The sequence below is a fragment of the Crocodylus porosus genome, unplaced genomic scaffold (assembly GCF_001723895.1).
Source record: "Crocodylus porosus isolate Cpor-Errol unplaced genomic scaffold, CroPor_comp1, whole genome shotgun sequence".
NCBI classification, from domain to species: Eukaryota; Metazoa; Chordata; order Crocodylia; family Crocodylidae; genus Crocodylus; species Crocodylus porosus.
This window is the reverse complement of record NW_017728948.1, coordinates 80,398,252-80,416,524: the sequence shown is the minus strand read 5'-3', so window position 1 is coordinate 80,416,524 and position 18,273 is coordinate 80,398,252. Positions and strand designations below refer to the sequence as shown.

Sequence of the window (18,273 nt, the reverse complement as noted above, 5' to 3'; positions counted from 1 at the left end):
GAGGGAGCACATGAATGCCTGAACAAAGCAAGCTGTATTTTAAATATGCCCATTTACATATTACTTATTTTTCTTTGTGAAAAATTGGCCTGCAAGACTGTAGAAATCTGCTGCTGCTTGACACTGGAGCAACAGTATAAATCAAAAGAACAAGCTAATTGGATTCTTAATATGGGAAGCAGATTGCAATTGTGATGAGACTTGATACGTTACTCCAATATTTATTTTTTTCAAAGCTCATCCAGTAGCTTTGTGTAACGGACTACTTAAATAAATAAATAAATGAATCTCTTGGACTAACATAGTGCTTCCTCATCCTATCATGCTGAAATCCTCTGTACACGTTTGAAATAAAACTTGAGACTTATAGTGCCTGCTGTTGGTACACCTTCAAAGACATCTTTTTCCCTTCTATATCTTGTATTGTACACTGAGAATTGTTCTTTGTTTTTTACAGTGAAACAACAAGTATTAAAATTCATGTAGTAAATACAAAGGTTCAAGCTGGTTCTACAACTGAAATATACTCAAAACTTTCCTGTCAAATTCTGAATATCCTAACAGCAAGACTGATCTCTCTGCTCATTTTCATGAATACTTTCCAGATGCTTCATCTTTCCTACTGCACAGATAAACAAAATAGTCAAATAATAAACTGAATTCATTTTTGGCTTTTTTTATTTGCATTACTGAATGTTGCCCAAAAAACCCCCACCTTAATAATTTATTCTTAACTTAAATGGATTTCTGTTTGAAAAAAAGCATTCAGAAGGTTTCCTCATATTCAAAATTGAAGTTTATCCATATCTGTTCTACTTTCAGACATAGTACTATAAAACTTAATAGTTTCTTCCTTCAAAATGGAAACTTGCATGCACATACAAAAAAGTAATATGGCACATACACTAAAATGGCAATCAAAACTTTACAAAACACTATAGCAAATCACTGGGATTTACATGAAGGCCAGATGTGCAGACTTGTGAGGACACATTTTTCCATTTGGACACCAGATGGCAATGTTTTCCCTCATTCAGAATATGAGCCCTTTTAACAAAGTTTAACTTCTCTTGGAGGCATATGTGGACCTTTTGCTTCAATGAATCCTCTTTACAGCTTCCATGTTTAGATAAACATGCTAAAGCTGTACCCACCCACAGTCCTAGGGTCCCCCTTACTGCAGGAGGAGCTGTAGCCCCAGCCCCAAGCCTCTAGTGGCAGCCTCACATGGGTGGATAGGACAGGAGCTGCACTGGATGCAGCGGGGAGGCAGCAGATGGCTGGGCTGGCTTATAGCACTGTAGGGGCAAGGTGGGAGGCAAGGCTTGGGCTGTGGCTGGGATTGGAGCTTCACCTGCCAGCAGGTGGCTAGGGAAGCTGCTCTGCCTCTGAGCACATGTGTGGAGTACCCACCACATGGTCAAAGCACCTGAGGTGGCTCCTGCCAACTCTGAGCTGCAAGCAGGTGGGGTACTGCTGGCCCAGAACCAGTCAGGGTGCTGGGACCGGAGCATGGCTCACCCAGGGCCTGCCTGCAGAGCCAGGCAGGTGGGCAGATGGCTGCTTCCACCCAGCATCCCCCATAGCACCAGCAGAGGCAGAAGCCAAAGCCACCACCTGTGCTGCTTGCCTGCGGGCTGGATAGAATCAACTGGCAGGCCAGATTCAGCCCACAGGCCATATTTTGCCCACCCCTGCTCTAAAGAAATATTGCATGTGAAAATATGTTGCAGATTTTTAGGATGTATGGTTAAGCACTTAAAAAAGAGGACATGCCAACTTCATTCTGCACCCTTGTAAACTCATCTGACTGAATGAGGTTCAGATCTTGAGGGCAAATTAACATGATCATATACAATTAAGACTGTATTATCATAAAGTATCTGCAAAAGGGGCAGAATTAAGACTTCACAGTCAACTAGAAATGCAATTAGTGGGAGGCTGCCCACTTTATATGCCCTGTGTCAGGGGGCGCTATAGGCAAGAGGGAGCAGCGGGGAGCCCCAGAAGTAAAGAAGTGGGCCAAGGCATAGGGCAAACCATGTCAAGTACCATCTGCAAGGCTTGGGCTGCGGTGTAGGGGAGGAAATGGAGCTGCAGATAGCGCCCCCTGACACAGGGCATATTAAGTGGGCAGCCTCCCACTAATTACGTCACTCAATCAATCAAGATCAAGGCATGGCAGGCGAGTAAGCAGGCGGTTAGCCCAAGACAGGAAGGTGGAGCCACCAACAGAAAGGCTGTAGCAAGATACACCTGTCACATGACCATAAATAATTGCTATGATTTGAACACTGAAACTTAACACTATCACAAACAAGCACACTAAATTCTAATTTAATGTATTTAATTTAATTAAATTAATAATTTATAATAATAATATTATAATAATATAATATAATAATAATAATAAATAAATTAATTTAATGTAGACTAAATTCCAAGGAGAATGCAACTAGTGGAGATTTATTAAGAAGGAATTAGGTATTATGAGATAACAATTATAGAGGGGTGGGTTCTGGCACTCGATGAGAACAATGGCAAATTTAAATAGTGGTCACCAGAGATGCCACAGATCAGGAGTTGGCATTTTCCAGCAGCAGGGCAAAATGACCAAGCTCAGGTCTGAGATGGGCTGGCATTGGGACCCAGCCATTTCGATCACTTTTTCCCATTGCCTGGCTATGGCACGGTGCTGCAAGGTTGCCCCCAGCCAAAGTCCATGTGTCCAGCTGCAGTATGGGCAAAATCTCTTGCTGATGAATACTGTCTTGGGTTGGCAACCTTGAAAATAGGAGTAAATTACTGGGCCTTCAGGAACTGTGTAAGAGAATCCAAAGCGGCTTTATTTTTTTTCCTCTCTTTGTTCCTCCAGCAGTTCCATAGCATCCCCATTGTTGTGGCCCTGCTACTGCTTTGCCAGTGGTGACAGTCTGGCCTCAGAACTGGATTTGACTACTTCTCTTGATAGGCTGTCAATGTTTTCTCTTAGTTGCCTCTCTTGTGTTCCTGTGTTAAATTATTTTCAGATTTGGCTCAATTATAACTGGATAAAGAATAAACATGTTGCCCTTACTCACAATCAACAGCCATTTGCAAACAGTGACATGGAAGCTTCTCAAATAAAAGGTCATAACATTTATAACAAGCTATTAGGTAGCCTAATGTAGAAGCTGGGGTCAGTTTTCCTCATCATAGGGTGCAGACACATAACAAATAAACCATTCCAGATTGTCACCGATTGAGAACCATCCACAATTGTTGCTGGAGTTTTGAAACCTGATTCTTCCTCCTGCTCCAGCATAACTTTTCTGCAATTAGATTTGCAAAAACATCTGGTTTAGTATATGAGAACTAGACTGGACCAGTTTTACTGTCCAGATTGCATGAAGCAGGGTAAGTTAATGTAGTAGAAGCGAAAGGCCTGATTCCTACCGAAGCTATTGAGAACTTCACCTGAATGTAGACAGTTGAACTGGTTTCCTGTTAAACTTCAACTGTCTAACGTAGTGGTGGTAAAATAGGCAAAGGTGTTTACATAGGAAAAACCATGAAAATTTTGTTAAAAAAAAAAAAAAAGACTGATGTAATCCTGTTTGCACAAATGTTTTGCAAAGAGGGAAAAGTAACTGCAAATCCCTTTATTCTAATTATAGTATTGTAATTACCCTATGTAAAGGTTTTATTTTATTTCTGTATAACTGCCACGCGGCACTCTCACATTGATGTAACCTTGAAGTTTTGGCTTTTAATCAAAATGAACGCTTTGTACTTTTCTACGGTTGTATTAAGCTGCACATGCGCATTCTGTAAGTTTCATTTCTTATCTGTAAGTGTCATTTCTGCAGAAACGAAACTTATGTAGAAAACCTATCTAGTAACTACTGTGTAAAAGAAACTATCCTATCCCTGTATGCTTGGCTTATATCAAAGTTAGTGTCACAGAGGCAGTCCAACCAACATCTATAAAAGAGGCATAGAGGCAGAAAGTAGCAGAGACGACGACTGGACGACCCTGCAGGCCTGATCACCCTGCAGCCAGTCCTCAGCCTCCCCGCCTGGGCATATCCCAGCGAAAACCAAGGCCTCGAAAATCCGACAATCAACAATGATTCACCGTGTTACAGTTTTGTATCCACCATCCCGTTTATGAGCTGTTGACCAGCCCTAGGACTAACTAGTGGGCAGCCGCACCCATCATTGGACTAGTTCTAGTGGTGGAAAGCAAGGGCTTGCTAGTGAACCCTGTGGGCCAACAGACCCCCTTTGTATCCGGCATACTGTAACTGAAGTCGAGCACTCCACTTCTCGACTGCCTCTCTTTGTAGCTTAGACAGCATATCTACGCTCTCTATACTTATATTTACTGCAACTTCGTTCCAGCCGGCCTCCTCTCTTATTCGTAAGAGGGTGTGAGGCCAGGTGAGTGAATAAAACAAATTTTTACTTCACTTTATATCTACTCCATAATAACTTCTACTACTGACATCCCATCTCAATGAGCTGTCGACCAGTTCTGGGACTTAAGGAGTCGGCAGCCGTACCCATCATTGAACTAGTTCCAGTGGTGGAAAGCAAGGGCTTGCTTCAGAACCCCGTGAACCAACAGACATCCTATAGACTTATTACAGAAAACTAACAACTTACTCTAAGTCGTCTACTTCCGCCAGCTCCGCGAACCTCAAAGGCAGTTATAAAGCTATCTCCAATCCCGCCCCACAAGCCGCGCGCTTGCCCGCTCTGTAAAGCCCGTGGCTCCCCAAGCGGTGCCAGAATCGCAAGCCCGGCATTCTGCCACACCCTAAATAGCATGTTCTCCGAGAAAGATAAGCAGTTAGTCCCAATGAGGTCTGTCAGAGGAGACATGTTGAAGTTAAGGGTGTGGCCGGCCAGTAGGGGGCGCTCCTGTGTTGAGCTGCCCACCTCTCTGCGCCCGACCACCTGCCAGGCTCCGAATGCCTCCCTAGGGGTGCCTTATGTCCGGCCCGACCCCTTCCTGGAGCACATATGCTAGCCTGGGGGTAACGTGGCCGCCACCACCCCAAGAATGGACTCACTCCCAGCCCTGTGTCCTTGGGGTAACACAGGCCTAATGTCCTACGGGTACTCGACCTAGTACAGGACTCCTGGGGCACTTCCTCAAGTCAGGGGGCAATAAGCAAAGTCTCCCTTAGTCCGCAGAACTAAGGGGTCTCTTAGGCATAATTTAGACCCACCCCTCAATAAGTCTTCCACACCAGTCACAAAGGAAGATTTTATTGGTTACAGGGATAGAGTGAAAATAGGGTACAAGATTGAGCAATATCCTAGAAATCCTAAAGAGCAAACAGTCTGGCTGTGGTAGCCTTTTGATCACGCATCTGAGTTACTGCCAGCTAGATATCTATCAGATCTCGAGTAGCTTACTCACGCACTTCATCCAGGGGCTGGTGAGATCCTTTCTAGTGTCTGGCTGTTTCTGGTTCATGAGTTTTTGGGGGAGAGGGCCCTTTCAGATGTTTATGCTCCTCTGAGTCCCCACCTCATGGCTCCTGCCTCACCACATGGCCGAAGAGACCGCCTCCTGCCAGTCCTAACTTATATAGCCCCTGTGACCTCATACACCTGGTCCAGTGGAGGCCAGCTGTCAGCCAACCAATTTGAAATACATCACCTGTTACTGGGCAGATCCCAGCCCACCAGGTAGATGCCCCTCACCCAGGTACCAGTCACATACGCAGAGGGAGCAGGTTTGCCCCCTCCCTCAGGAACGCAGCCAGCTCAAGTTACCTAAAGAGACAGGGTAAGGGTGTGGTCTCCTCTGCTGAGCCCACCCTACTCAAATGCTCACAGCACAGAGATTTTATCACATTGTCACAGGGCAGAGTTTTGGGGAGAAACCAGGGTGGCTTTCTGCCACAAAGGGAAACAAGTGATTGCTATAACTCAATATGGGTTTTTGCAGCCTGGCATTGTGATAATTCACTAGAATGTATGGACTATATATAAAATTGCTATGAACAACCTACTGCATAAAAGAGAGAAGCAGCAACATTTTTCCATGCAGCTAAACTGTTCATGCAAGTGCTGTTGTGCTTGGAAGAGTTTTTGTTGCTTACCCAGTTTTGTTTGACTCCGCAGCTGAAAGGATTTACGGAACAGTTTCTGCCATATGTGATTTCTCTACCCTAACACTGGCTGGAAAACATACTGCTATTGACTTATGTGAAAAGATTATGTACAGTTAACACACAAATGACAGAATTAACTTGTTTCTGTTACAAAGTTTGATTGCAATTTTAGTGCACATTTTTTGCACTCAGATTACAATAAGCATAAATTGTGTTTTCTCTTGGCATACTCTGGAATAACTATTCCTAAAAGGGCAAAATTGTGCCTGACATTGTGGATATCCTTTTGATAAAACTATACAACACACTATCATAACTTTGCAAATTCTAATTTTCTGGGGAAGTGGGGTGGGAAGAGGACAGAGAAATTTGTTAAGTGTTGTGTGTAACATGAACTGCATGCATATACAGCTCCTAGCCACTGGTCTTAACACAAAGCTCCTTTTCTAATTCTAGGCCTGTGCTGAGAGCTGCCACCATTCCTATTAGAAGCAAATAGTAGGACACCTAGACTTTTTTTTAAGTAGAATATAACCGAAGAGAAATGTTACAATAGTTTGAAGTGCATCATTATACAATTTTATACTGTGCGTGTCTGCTCCACCTTAGGCAATGGATATGGACTGCTTTCTTCTAACAAGTCAATTTGATTGATTAAAAACAGACAAACACCTCTTCCTGATGTTGCCTACCCCTACTTTTTGTCCAATAATTTTCATTGTTGTGCTGCTTCACTATTGCCTTAACAACATATATGCTTCATCAGGCTTCTTTTGAGGTCAAGGGCAAAATTCACAACAGTGTATATTGGGGAGAGAGGAGTGGAAGTGTTTTGAGTCCCCAGAGGGACCAGAATTGGGTCTGTATGAAAATTTGAAATGTTCTTTATTTTTCGACATTCAAGGAATGAAGAAACTTAGATACTTACCAGAAGTTGCATAACAGATCTGTTCACCAGCAAAATTTAAGTGGTTTACACTGGAGGAGTGAGGAAGTGGAAGTCTGTCTTGGCATAACAGTTTTCTGAGCTGCAGAAAAAAAGAGAAGTGTTATCACTGATTATATTCAAATTGCTTGGAGTAAGCAAAATCACAATAGCAGGAAACATTTTTCTTTCTGTGCCTGATGTTCATGCGTAGGGATGAGAACAGATTCAAGTACTGTGAGAAATGAGTAAGCAAATTTTATCCTCCATAATGTAATAAATTAATAGCTAGCCTATTCTCATGATTTGAACCAAACTTTGCTCTTGCTGGTACAGCTGGTTCTAGCAGATGCCTTCTAGAAAAAAGCAGGATTCCACTCTATAGGTCTAAAAGAAACATAGTTGGGCTCACATTTTTTAGTGCTCTGGGATCTTTTCCTACTTGCTGCATTTATCTCTGCATTTCATGGAAGCAAGACTTGGCTCCTTACGGTATGTGCTCTTTATTGCAGCATGAATTCTTGGGGCCAGATCTTCCAAAGAGTTCAAGAAACTGACTTTTAGAAAGGATTGTTTATAAGAAAAGTGAGCAGCTATGGTGAGCATTTCCAAAGATCTGCTAACTTTATTTGGATGACTGAAAAGAAGCTCTTTAGGAGCAGGGTTTCCCCCTTCCCCAGCCCTCCAAATGACTTGCTGGAATATGGAACTGGCTGCATGTCTTCTGCACTCAGCTGTGTCTGGTGAAGACTCTCCTTTCTAAACAGGGTATTTGAATGAAATGTTGTCTTGGTGTTGTAGGCAGACCTAGCACCTTGCAGATGGCTGAGCACTGAAGTGAGCTTCTGTCTGACTTATGAAAAGGGTTTTTTTTTATGCTACTATTTCTCTATGCAACATCAAGGAGAATCTGGAACTTAATTTGCAAATGCATCTAATATTTTATTTAATTATAACTGATACAAACTTTTCAGGTGAACATGTTGTTCTGGTTGCATAATTCATGAACATGACATAAATGAATATCAATAGTCACAAAAAAATTAACAGCCTTTTAAGCAAAAATGCACTTGCTGCCACAAAAAAACAAGAAAATACTTTTGTAAAGAAAATGTTAAATATTTTAAGTCCAGGCTATATCCTAAGAAGGCTTCCTCCACTATTTGTGTGAAGTTTCCCGCTTTTCTTTACTTTACCTCACACACAATTTTATCCGACTAATTTTAAATTTTCCTCTTTGGGCTTTTTATCTCTTTATGCCATCTCACTTTAGGTTTGGTATTTGATTACTAACTGTACATTGGTTTCTATAGTCATCTTCATTTACACACTGCAGTTTCACTAAGAATTAAAGTTGCTAATCAAGTGCAATAGGTTGAATCCAAAGCCAGTTTTCTCACCATCTTTGAACTATACCAGAATAAACAGAAAAAAAATCTCATAGTCAATATAATCAAGGCAATAAATGAAGTAACTGAGGATAAACTTTGAAAAACTGATTCAAAAAGAAAAGAGCAGACAAAACAATCAACTTTAAGTGTTTGTCTTCAAGAATTCAAAATACCACTGTAAAAGGCAAAGGGCCCTTTTCATGGGCTAGGAAACAAGGCTCAACCTTGTTTAAAGAAGAAGGCCAGGAACTCATGTAAGTATATAGTGAGGTTATCTGCTCAGTGGTGACTGCACTGTAGGTATTTGGGTGCTATCTGTTTCTCTACAGCTGTGAAGCATTTCAACCTATTCAATCTATTTCATGTGCTCTGGAGCAGGAAAATACTTGGTTGGGGGACAGGGAGAGAACTGTCTAAGTTTGAAGTGGTATATCACACTCTGACCATACTAAAGGCACAAAAAACAAAAACTTGTTAACTTATACTAAGTACCTTTTAAGCAACTCAGAGTTACACCACTTCAGGTGAGGGCTACCTCTGGGCTGCACCATCCAGCTTGTGTTAGGGTAACTCCAGTTTGCTCTAGAAAAATGAAACAAGCAATTTGCAGGTCTTCAGCATCCCAGGATGCTTAGCTCCTAGCCCTTCCCCCACACACACTTTATCCAGAAAATAGATCCAACCCAGGTGTTCTGTTTTCTAGTCACGCCTCTGTTCCTTAGCCCTCTATCAGCAAGCTACAGTGGCAGGGGCAAGAAATGGCATTAACCCTTAATCAGCAACTGCTCAGAGCATGTTCTCATTTCAGGACTTGACACCCCAGGGATAGGTTTCAAGTTGCAGCAAGGAAAGCTTAGATCAGTCAGCCTGTGTAACTGCCAAGCCATGCAATAGCATTCTCAGCGGCCCTGTGCAGTTCCTGTAGTTTGCCACTGAACTTAGTCAGTGAGCAATCATTGATAATACGCCATCGGTAATATGCAATGTGTTTTGTCACAGCTCTGGTCTGCATAGTCTCAAAGAGCACAATGGTGGAGGTTCGCTGCACACAAGCATTGCCCTGTCCAGAACCTATTCAGCAAGGCCCAATGATTGTGTGGCAGGTGGAAGCCATGTGGGCAGGTTGTAGGATGGATGTGTGCAGGGTGGGGCCCAAGCAGCCCCTTGCAGGCTGGACTCTGCCACCCTGTGAGAGAAAAGCCAGTTTCCCACAGTTTTCTCCTTTAAAGGAGAATCCATTTTTTAAACATTATCTGCCACACACATACATTTTTGTGACCCACAGGTTGAGAAACCACTGGGGTAGATGAGGTCCTTTTCAACAGGGTCTGAATTACAAGGAAGCTGGGGGGGGGGGCATAAGAGACCAGAGCCCCCCTGTAAGATAACCTGAAGAGTGTTTGTGCCTAAAATCTTGTGGAGAAGAACTGTTCCAACTATCTGAGTTAGTTTAACTTTGTCTAACCTGGGGGAGGGATTACTTAGGTGGACTTGCTAATCAATGAAAGTTTAACTTGGATGTTAACCCCCCCCGAGAATCAAAGTGTAATTTGAACCCCGCCTTCCAACCCGAATTGTCTATGATTTAGGGGGGCGTCGCTTCACCCCAGGCTCAAACAGGCCCCCTGTGCTTACCCTGGAAGAAAACAGCACCTCGCCAGCCCCTTTGGGGCAGGATGCCGCTGGGGGCTCCCCAGTGTCAGGGCAACGGCCCTTCCTGCCGGGCGCGGGCGAGTGCCGCATTCCCGCGGGAAGGCGGCGGCGGCGGGGCGGAGCGCGGCCGGACTGGGAGGGAGGGGGTTCGGGAAGAGCTGGAGCGGCGGCAGCCGAAGAAGGAGGATTAAAATGGCTACCAACAGCAGCAGCGGGTGCGGTGAGCGGCTGGTTCGGCTGTACCCCGCTGCCCGGCCGCGGCCTTGATGGGGCCGCTCGCTCCCGGTGACTGGAAGCGGAGCGCGAGGCCTGCCCGCACGGAGTCACCCCGCCGTGGTGAGTGGCCGCCGCCCAGGCCCCGGCCCCGGCCCCGGCCACACGCAGCCTGTGGGGGTGGGGAAGAATGGAGCCTTCCCGAGATGGGAGCCGGGAACCGGGAGCCGTGACAGTGCCGCGGCCTGCCTGTCCCCGTAGGGATTTCATCCACCCACCCGCTGCTGCCTGCGCGGCGCCCGCCCGGGGGAATCGGCCTTTAAGTGGAGTAGGTTAGACGTAGCTCTAAGCTGTGGGGCCATGAGGTGCTGGCTGGGGCAGGCTTGGCGGGCCCCTGGGGAAAGGACAAGGAGGGATCTTCCCCGCCACCCACTTATTGGAGGAGAAGGGGGCCGTGGGGTAAAGGTTAGGGGGCTCTGTATGTAGCTCACCCCAGTCCGGAGGCTGGGTTGGTCCTTTTGGCTGGTGCTGGTGGGTGTAGGTAGATCTGCACAGGGGCACCAAGATTGGTTGTTGTAGGGGAAAAGACAAGGAGGGATCTCCTCCCTTCCTTTGAATTCGAGAAGGGAGCAGTGGGTATGGGTTAGGGGGCTGTCTGCACCTGTGCAGAGGCTGGGCTGGCCTTTTTGGCTGGTGCTGGCAGGGACAAATAGACCTGCACAGGGGCAGAAAGCCTGGCTGCTGTAGGCACAGGCATGGATCTTCCCTGCTTGTGGTTTTACAGGCTTTTTATGCCTGTGTTGGGGTTGGCTGGAAGAAGGGGAAATGCACCAGTGTGAAGAATGAAGGGGGGTGGGGAAAACGCCCCAACTTTCTTTTGTACCACAAAGTTTAAATGTTCCCTGGAGCAGCCTCCCTTCCCCCTGCTGCTTGTATGTGGATTTGCGCATCATGGTTGGACTTGAGCTGGTTCCAGGTTTTGTTTGGTCATTGTCAGGTTTTGCGAGATCTTGTATATCGCAGCAGCAAGAGTAAGAGCGGCATTCTCAGTTTTTAGAAAGCTTTTAGCCATGGTGAGGAATGTCGGATGTGTTGTCATGGGTCTGCTAAAAGCAGCAGAGTGCCAGGAATGATGTTTGGTAGCGGGGCATGTGTGTTGTGGAACATCAGGCATATTTATCTGTTCATCCTCTTTATTGTACTTCAGGAAAAAGTGCAAGGAAGCATAAAAAGGCATGCTGTGCATTTGGTTATCTTGTATTCATTCTCTTATGTGTTTGTTTTCTGGAGATGTGGGCATTTTGTTTATGCTTACAATGAAAGTTAAGTTGGGCACATGTGGAAGTGTTTGATAGGTATTTTTTCACTTTTGTGCATGAGCCTTTAGAACTGTTAATGCATGTAATTAAGGTCTAAAATAATCTTTTAATGGTTAAAAATAATAAAACCTTTCAGTAGTGCTTTTAGTTCAGGCTTCAGTTTACAGGTATCTTTTTCTTATTTCATCTTCTCCATATGCGGAGGCAATATATGCACTAAGTAGAGGAAGCAACCATCCAGAATGATGGCATAAATACTGTATGAATTAAGTTCACTTTTTCTAGTGGGTGCATAGATTTTGCCTGCCTAAGCAGGATACTGCCAAAAGGTATTTACATCTCCTGTGGTCACAACTCTATCTTCTGGGGGAGGCTTCAAAATAATACAGTGGGTCACACATGATTATTCCACTAAAACTAAAATCAAATGGGTATTAATACATCTCTGTGTAACTGTCTTTATTTTCAGTCTTGCAGCTGTTAATATTAGGCATATATTCTAAAGATCTGTTGGTCTAGGAAAGCCAAAGAACCAAATCTTTGTTATGGCAGATAAGGCCATATTGCATTCTGCAGTGAGAGTCTTCTGCAAGTCTCTAATTTGGAGTATAGCATTTCTGAAATAGTGTTATGATTGCTGCATTTTCTTCTCCAAATGATGTCCAAGTTCACCTGTCTGCATAGAAAGATACTTAGAAACTGACAGGGAAAATTGTGCTCTGCTAATCTCAATAGATCTTGCAGCAGTCTTTGATATAGTTTACCACAAGGTGCCAATCAAGTCCTTATGCAACTTGGTTGGTTTTCACTGGACCAGTCCTAATTGGTTTTACTTTTTCCTGCAAGAGACATTCCAGAGGATGGTGATGAATCAGTGCCCATCTGTCTCCTTGGACCCCTTGCAGACCCCACAAGAAAAGTTCAATCTGACCACCCCTCCTGCTTATACTTGTGTGTAAGTCACCTAAGTGAGATTCCGGAGAGATCTGGAGTGAGGTGCCGTCAATATGCTGTCTTTCTTTCCTCTTAGTCGTCCCACTGTCAGTCCTTTCCCAGCACCATGGGGTTGGGATACCCACCATTGATTGGGTTCAGCCTCCCTTTGTCACTCAAGTTTGCAGCCTTGGGGCATTCCTGGATTCTCTGCTGCATGTGGATCTTCAGGTGGTAGCGGTGGCTAGGAGCACTGTTCTTATCAGATCCATGTGGCAAGAAGGGTGTGACCCTCTTTCAGATGTGAATCTGAACTATTATCTGTGTTTTCATAACCTGGAGGCTGGACTACTGCAGTTCATTTTACATGGGGCTACTCTTGAAGGCTGCAGTTGGTGCAGAACATGATGACACGCCTTCTAATGGGGCTTGGTCACCAGGAGTGCATTACTCCAGTCCTCCAGAGTCTGTCCTCCAAGAACTGTGGTTATGTGATTTATCAAGTGTGGCTTCTAGTAGTTTTCTGGGTGCAATTTAAGATGCTAGTTTTGACTTATAAGGCCCTAAACAGTCTGGGCCAAATGTGCTTAACGGGCTGCTGTCTGTCTTGCACCCCATTGTGATCTTTAAGGTCAGTCAAGATCATCCTTCTGCAAGTATCAGCGTGCCAGATTTGCTTTGTGAAACTGCTTGGGAGGTTGTTTTTGGCAGTGACTTCTCAGCTCCGGAACCCCTTCCTCCTTGCAGTCCACTGGAGTCTGAGCCTAGGCAACAGCTGGAAGTGCTGTAAGACCTTCCTGTTAATGTAGGCATTTAGCAAGCCAGGCTAAGTCAGAATATTGTTTAGTGGTGGTTTATTTTGTATTGTGTTTTAATACTTTATTTGCTTTTGTAAGTTTTGTGCATTGTCTTGTTTGATAAGCTATTTTGTTCTCTTCCTGTAAGCTGCCCTGAGCCTTTGTTGGGAGTAGTGGCATAATTGAAGTCCTTTGAACTCGGAGTAGTGTCATGTTGAGCAAAAAGCAATACTGGCTCTCAAATCATATGCACCATTGTTAACATTGACAATATTTCAGTAAGAGTGTTTCCCAGTTCAGATGAACAAAATAAGAATTCTTAAAATTGGCAAAAAGAATTTCAGCATTTCAGTCATTGTTTCAGATTGTTCTGTTTTCTTCTGGTTGTTTCCTGGCCAGTAGTTCTTGAGGTATTGGGCCTGTTCTGCAGCCCTGAAGAAACAAGCATGTCCATCAATTGGAAAAATAGCACCCATTTCAATGTCTATCAGAGGCAGGTTTTTGATGTCCTCAGGGTCCTAACTCTTCAGTAGAGATGGAATGTAGTCAAGGAAACACTTGTCTCATTTCTCAACATATTATGTCTTGGGTGTTTCTTTGGCTTGCTGAGTAACCTCCACAAATTCTAAATGGGACTAGTAATTGGCACACTTAAAATCACCTTTTGACCCCCAATTTTCATAAAGGGCAAAGAACTGAATAGTTCGGCCTCTTTAATAACAGGAAAAAAATTTTGAAGCCTCTGGAATCGTTTATTAGGACCTTGAGCATTACACTAACATACTTAATAACTTGGTTTTGATGAGTAACCTAACAAGTCTTGGAAATATTTCTGGTTTTTTTTCCAAACAGTGCAGGCTAGTTTATGAAGACTTAAACAATAATATAAATTAATGTTACTTTTTTGGTGTTTACTATACCTTAATGATTTAGTAGATTGGTAAGTGTTGCTAGATGAAAAGAACTTTTGGGATTGCCTATATCTAATGTATTAGAAGCAAGTGACAAGAGTATTAACACTAACTTTTTTTTTTATTGGTGGTGGAGTGGCTTTTTTGGGGGAGGCATTTGTTCTGCTAAATTTTGGGGGGTAAAGTGTTATGGCATTCACTTCCGTTTCTGCAGAGCAGCTAATAAGAAAAGAACAGTCAGTACTACTGGCAGTTGTTGGAGTGAACCTGATGGTAGTGGGTAGCAGTTTTTAAATTATTTTAATTTAAATTTTGATTGCAAAATAAAGGGCATTCTGTTTAAATATGGATCTGTGACTCTTGGCAACTCTTTCTGTAAGCATGTGACTCTTGCCTCTTTCTATAATCAGGCACAGATGCTTTTTTTTTTAAATGATTTACCATGACAAGTTCAGTGTCTTAGTTATAATTTACTAAAGTATTTCATTATTGCATTTGCTGTACAGATGCTTAACTGAAAAACTGCATGTTGACAATTTGCTATGTTACAACAGTAACCACTTCTAAAAGGTGAGATGCTTTTGGCAGGTTAAAGACAATGCTTTTGAACCTTTTTTTTTTCTCTACAGGAAAATAAATTTCTGGCTAAAATAACTTTTCCATGTTAATAGGAATGATTTCTATTCCATAGGTTTTTCCTCCTCCTCTTTTTAGTATTTATGAAGGCTGTTTCTTCTGTAGTTGCACATGTTCAGATTATTTAATTTTCATATATTCGTAAAACTAAATTTACGAAATGGCTATTTACAGCTATTTTAGTTAATTTTAAATGACACAGCAATGGATATACTATTCATTTGAATTTTGAAAATTAATATTGTCTCTTCTTTCATCTCTGTTTGGCTAGATAGTTAACTAAGTTGGATTTAGTCCAGGACATTTGGGTTACAGCTATATTATTCTGGAAAGCGTTATGCTTTTTTGGTAACTAGTAGTAGTCAGGGGTTCAGTATGGCATCTTACCATCAGCAATTGAAGTCTTTCTAATTGCATACGTGAAAATTAAATAAACTTTGTCATGGTGTAACTAGTGGTACTGAGAGCACCTGGTATCGTGATAACATCTATCACTTCCTGTGACTGCTTATGTTTTATTGGAAGTTTTGGACCTTTATTTTGGCCAGTTTGTAACATGTTTAGTTTTAAGGTAGGATAAGATTGCAAGATGTGATACTGATGCATTTTTAAGGCTACACTTTAAATTTGTGTGATGTAACAATACACTTATTTTTCATGAATGTTTAAATTCCTACAGCATGGAAAGTGTTGCTCTTCCTGACATTCCTGTTAATGTTGGGATTGTCTACTGCACGCATGCTCAACACCTGTCCTGCAGGCTGGTTCTAGTCTGCAACCCCACATCATCTGGCCATGGTGCTCCCTGTGGGTCCAGAAATATGGTGGCAGGGAAGTTGTGACACTGGTCCCCCCCCACCAAACATTCAGGAGGAGGCTTAGATCCTGTGTGCTGAATCCACCAACCAATCCCAGTATGGAGTGCTTGGTAGAGTCAGTGCCATGCCCCCAGGACCCAATCCCTATGTGCTGTAGTGGGAAGGGATGGCTCCAGGCTGCTGGGAAACAGTCCTGGCATGCTGGGGCAGGGATGGGGAGGTGCTGATGTTGGCAGATTTGTTTGTTTTTTGGGGGGGAGAAATATAGTTATCTCTGAGACTTGAAAAACAGGCTGCAGGTACTTGTGACAATGATTCTGAGAATATCAGTATTGTTAACAATGTACATGGTTTTGTTTGGAAATAGTTTTCACATAGGGGTTATCCCCCTGTTCCTAATCGATGTTGCAGTTTATTGGACTTTATATAGGTTTGAACTGCTTTATCTGTTCAACAGTGAAGATAACCTAAATACACTCAATCTTTAATTAAAAGATCACTTGATAATGTATAGAAAATAATAATATTTGTAAGTTTCATTGGCAGTCTGGGCTTGCAGTAAAGAGCTAACATCTGTGAAATAATGTTTACTGAATAATATTAGCGTTCAGGTAGATTTTGTAGATATGACTAAAATAGTCAACTAATTTGACTTAAATGTGTTTAAGTGCACTAAAACTGGTAAAAGATGAACATTTTATTATAAAAAAGGCTCAGAGTTAAGGTGGTTCCAGCAAAGGTAACTTGGCCATTTTGCAAATGTTATATATCATTAAACTTGAACCATCAGCATGAATTTGATGCATAAGTGAAAAAGATAAATATAACGTGGTATCTAAAAATTCAGCATGGCTGAACAGAGTTGACTGATTAAGCTGAATAAGTGGAATTTCTTGCCTCTTAAATGCTTTATTTGAAACCTGTTGTCTTATTGTACATCATTTAAACATCACCAAGAAAATTAAAGGATTAAGTAAATGTCTAGTAAATCAGATTGTAATGACTGGAAATTGCATCTGATTGGAGGGCCTTGGGGCAACATGGTGGCGCTACTTGTGGTGGGGTAGTTCTTGTAAAATAACACAGTGTTGCAATCTCTAGAGTAAGCTAAATATAGGGCACTTCAAAACCCCTAGTCCCCACTGCCTTATGGCTAGTTCTTGGTTAGAGTAAGGCTAAGGGATATCACCCTGATGGAAATATACCCTGAGGTATTAGGCAGTCAGCAGCTGTTCTCATCTGTTGTTTTCTAGCAGAAGCTACAACCATCAAGGCACTGCATGTCTGGGCTTGGTCTGGGTTTCAGATTCTGTCTCAGTGGTTTAAAGGGGGGATGGTATGTCTTGGGTAGCTGCCGCTCTTCCATACTCTTACCTAGGTGTATGCTTCGAAGGTCTTGGTGTGATGGTCCCTAGAAGTGGATTTATCAGGCATCTGACTAGACCTCTTACATGTACACCATGATGCAGAGGACTGGTGTTGTTTACTTGGGTGCATATGGAGTTCTTTACTGTATTTAAATGTTTGCCTGTAGGAAGATCAGAAAATTGTAGGTCTTTGCTCTTCAAAGATAGGTGAAAGGATTTCCTCAGACCAAATTTATATCTTCCCCTTTACTTTCTCATGGGATTTGCTATAATCAGAACAAATGCATTCACTTTGGACGAAACTCCCTGTTTTATTCACTTGAAATAGAGCTTAAAAAGTTTGGGATGCTTTTACTTAATAGCTGAGAGGAAAGATTTTTTTTTTTAAGGTGGACGTTGTAGTGAGGCCTGCAGATGGCAGCATGCTGAGAAGCCGAACTCCTATCAGTCTCCATTGTTGGTGTTTTTATCAGAGGAATGCCTTTATACCTGTTGAAGGGCTCTGTTTTTATATTTTCTTTTGGCTAGTATGCAGCTCTTCAAGAATGTGAAATTCCTCCTTGTCCAGCAGCTACTGGGAAGAATCGGAGAGACTTTTCATTCTCTCCCCTTCCTAGCTTCACCTCAGATCATTTTGTGTGTTAGGAGGCTGTTCTGTCTTGCCTTCAGCCTTTGATGTGTTGAGAGTTTTTCACATCGATAACTCTGATCCCTACTACTGCTTGTGTCTTTCTCTAAAGGCTATGAAAGTGACTTGGGTTTTGATAGGGGTGTGTGAAGCTTTAGTAGCCAATTTGATTTGGAGGAGATTCAGCCCGATTTTGTGGCCGAATCTCTGAATCCAAATCAAATCAGAAGATCCGTTAAAAGGTCCAAATTGATTTGGAAGCCTCTGAATCGATTCAGAGAGATTTGGCCACAGACTAGTCCTTGACGGTGCTGGGCACAGCTATCTCCAGCTGGTAAGTCTGTTGTGGTAGGTGGAGGATGGAGGGAAGGGGTGTGGGGTAGAGGGACAGATATCCCTTGCTGTGGGGTGTTGAGATTTGGGTCTGGGACAAGTTGCCCAGCCAGGGTGGGAGGGCGCAGGACTCTGGGAGGGGGGCTCCTGCCACTGCATACTGCTGGTCTGGGAGCTGCTCTTATAGTGGCTCCTCTAGTGGCTCTTGCTGACGGTCTGGAATGTCATGGGAGTGGATG

At 43.1% G+C, this 18,273-nt stretch overlaps 1 protein-coding gene and 1 long non-coding RNA gene across 3 annotated transcripts in view; one reads left to right on the top strand and one right to left on the bottom strand.

Moving 5' to 3' along the window:
* The window catches only part of LOC109321881 (WD repeat and FYVE domain-containing protein 3), a 517,024-nt gene that overhangs the window by 244,086 nt on the left and 254,665 nt on the right, over positions 1-18,273 (top strand). The window lies entirely within an intron of this gene.
* LOC109321884 lies at positions 3,121-7,130 on the bottom strand. The gene is made up of 2 exons (XR_002104191.1): positions 7,039-7,130; positions 3,121-3,311 (listed from the first exon to the last, which is right to left on the bottom strand). It is a non-coding gene; the product is annotated as an uncharacterized LOC109321884 (long non-coding RNA).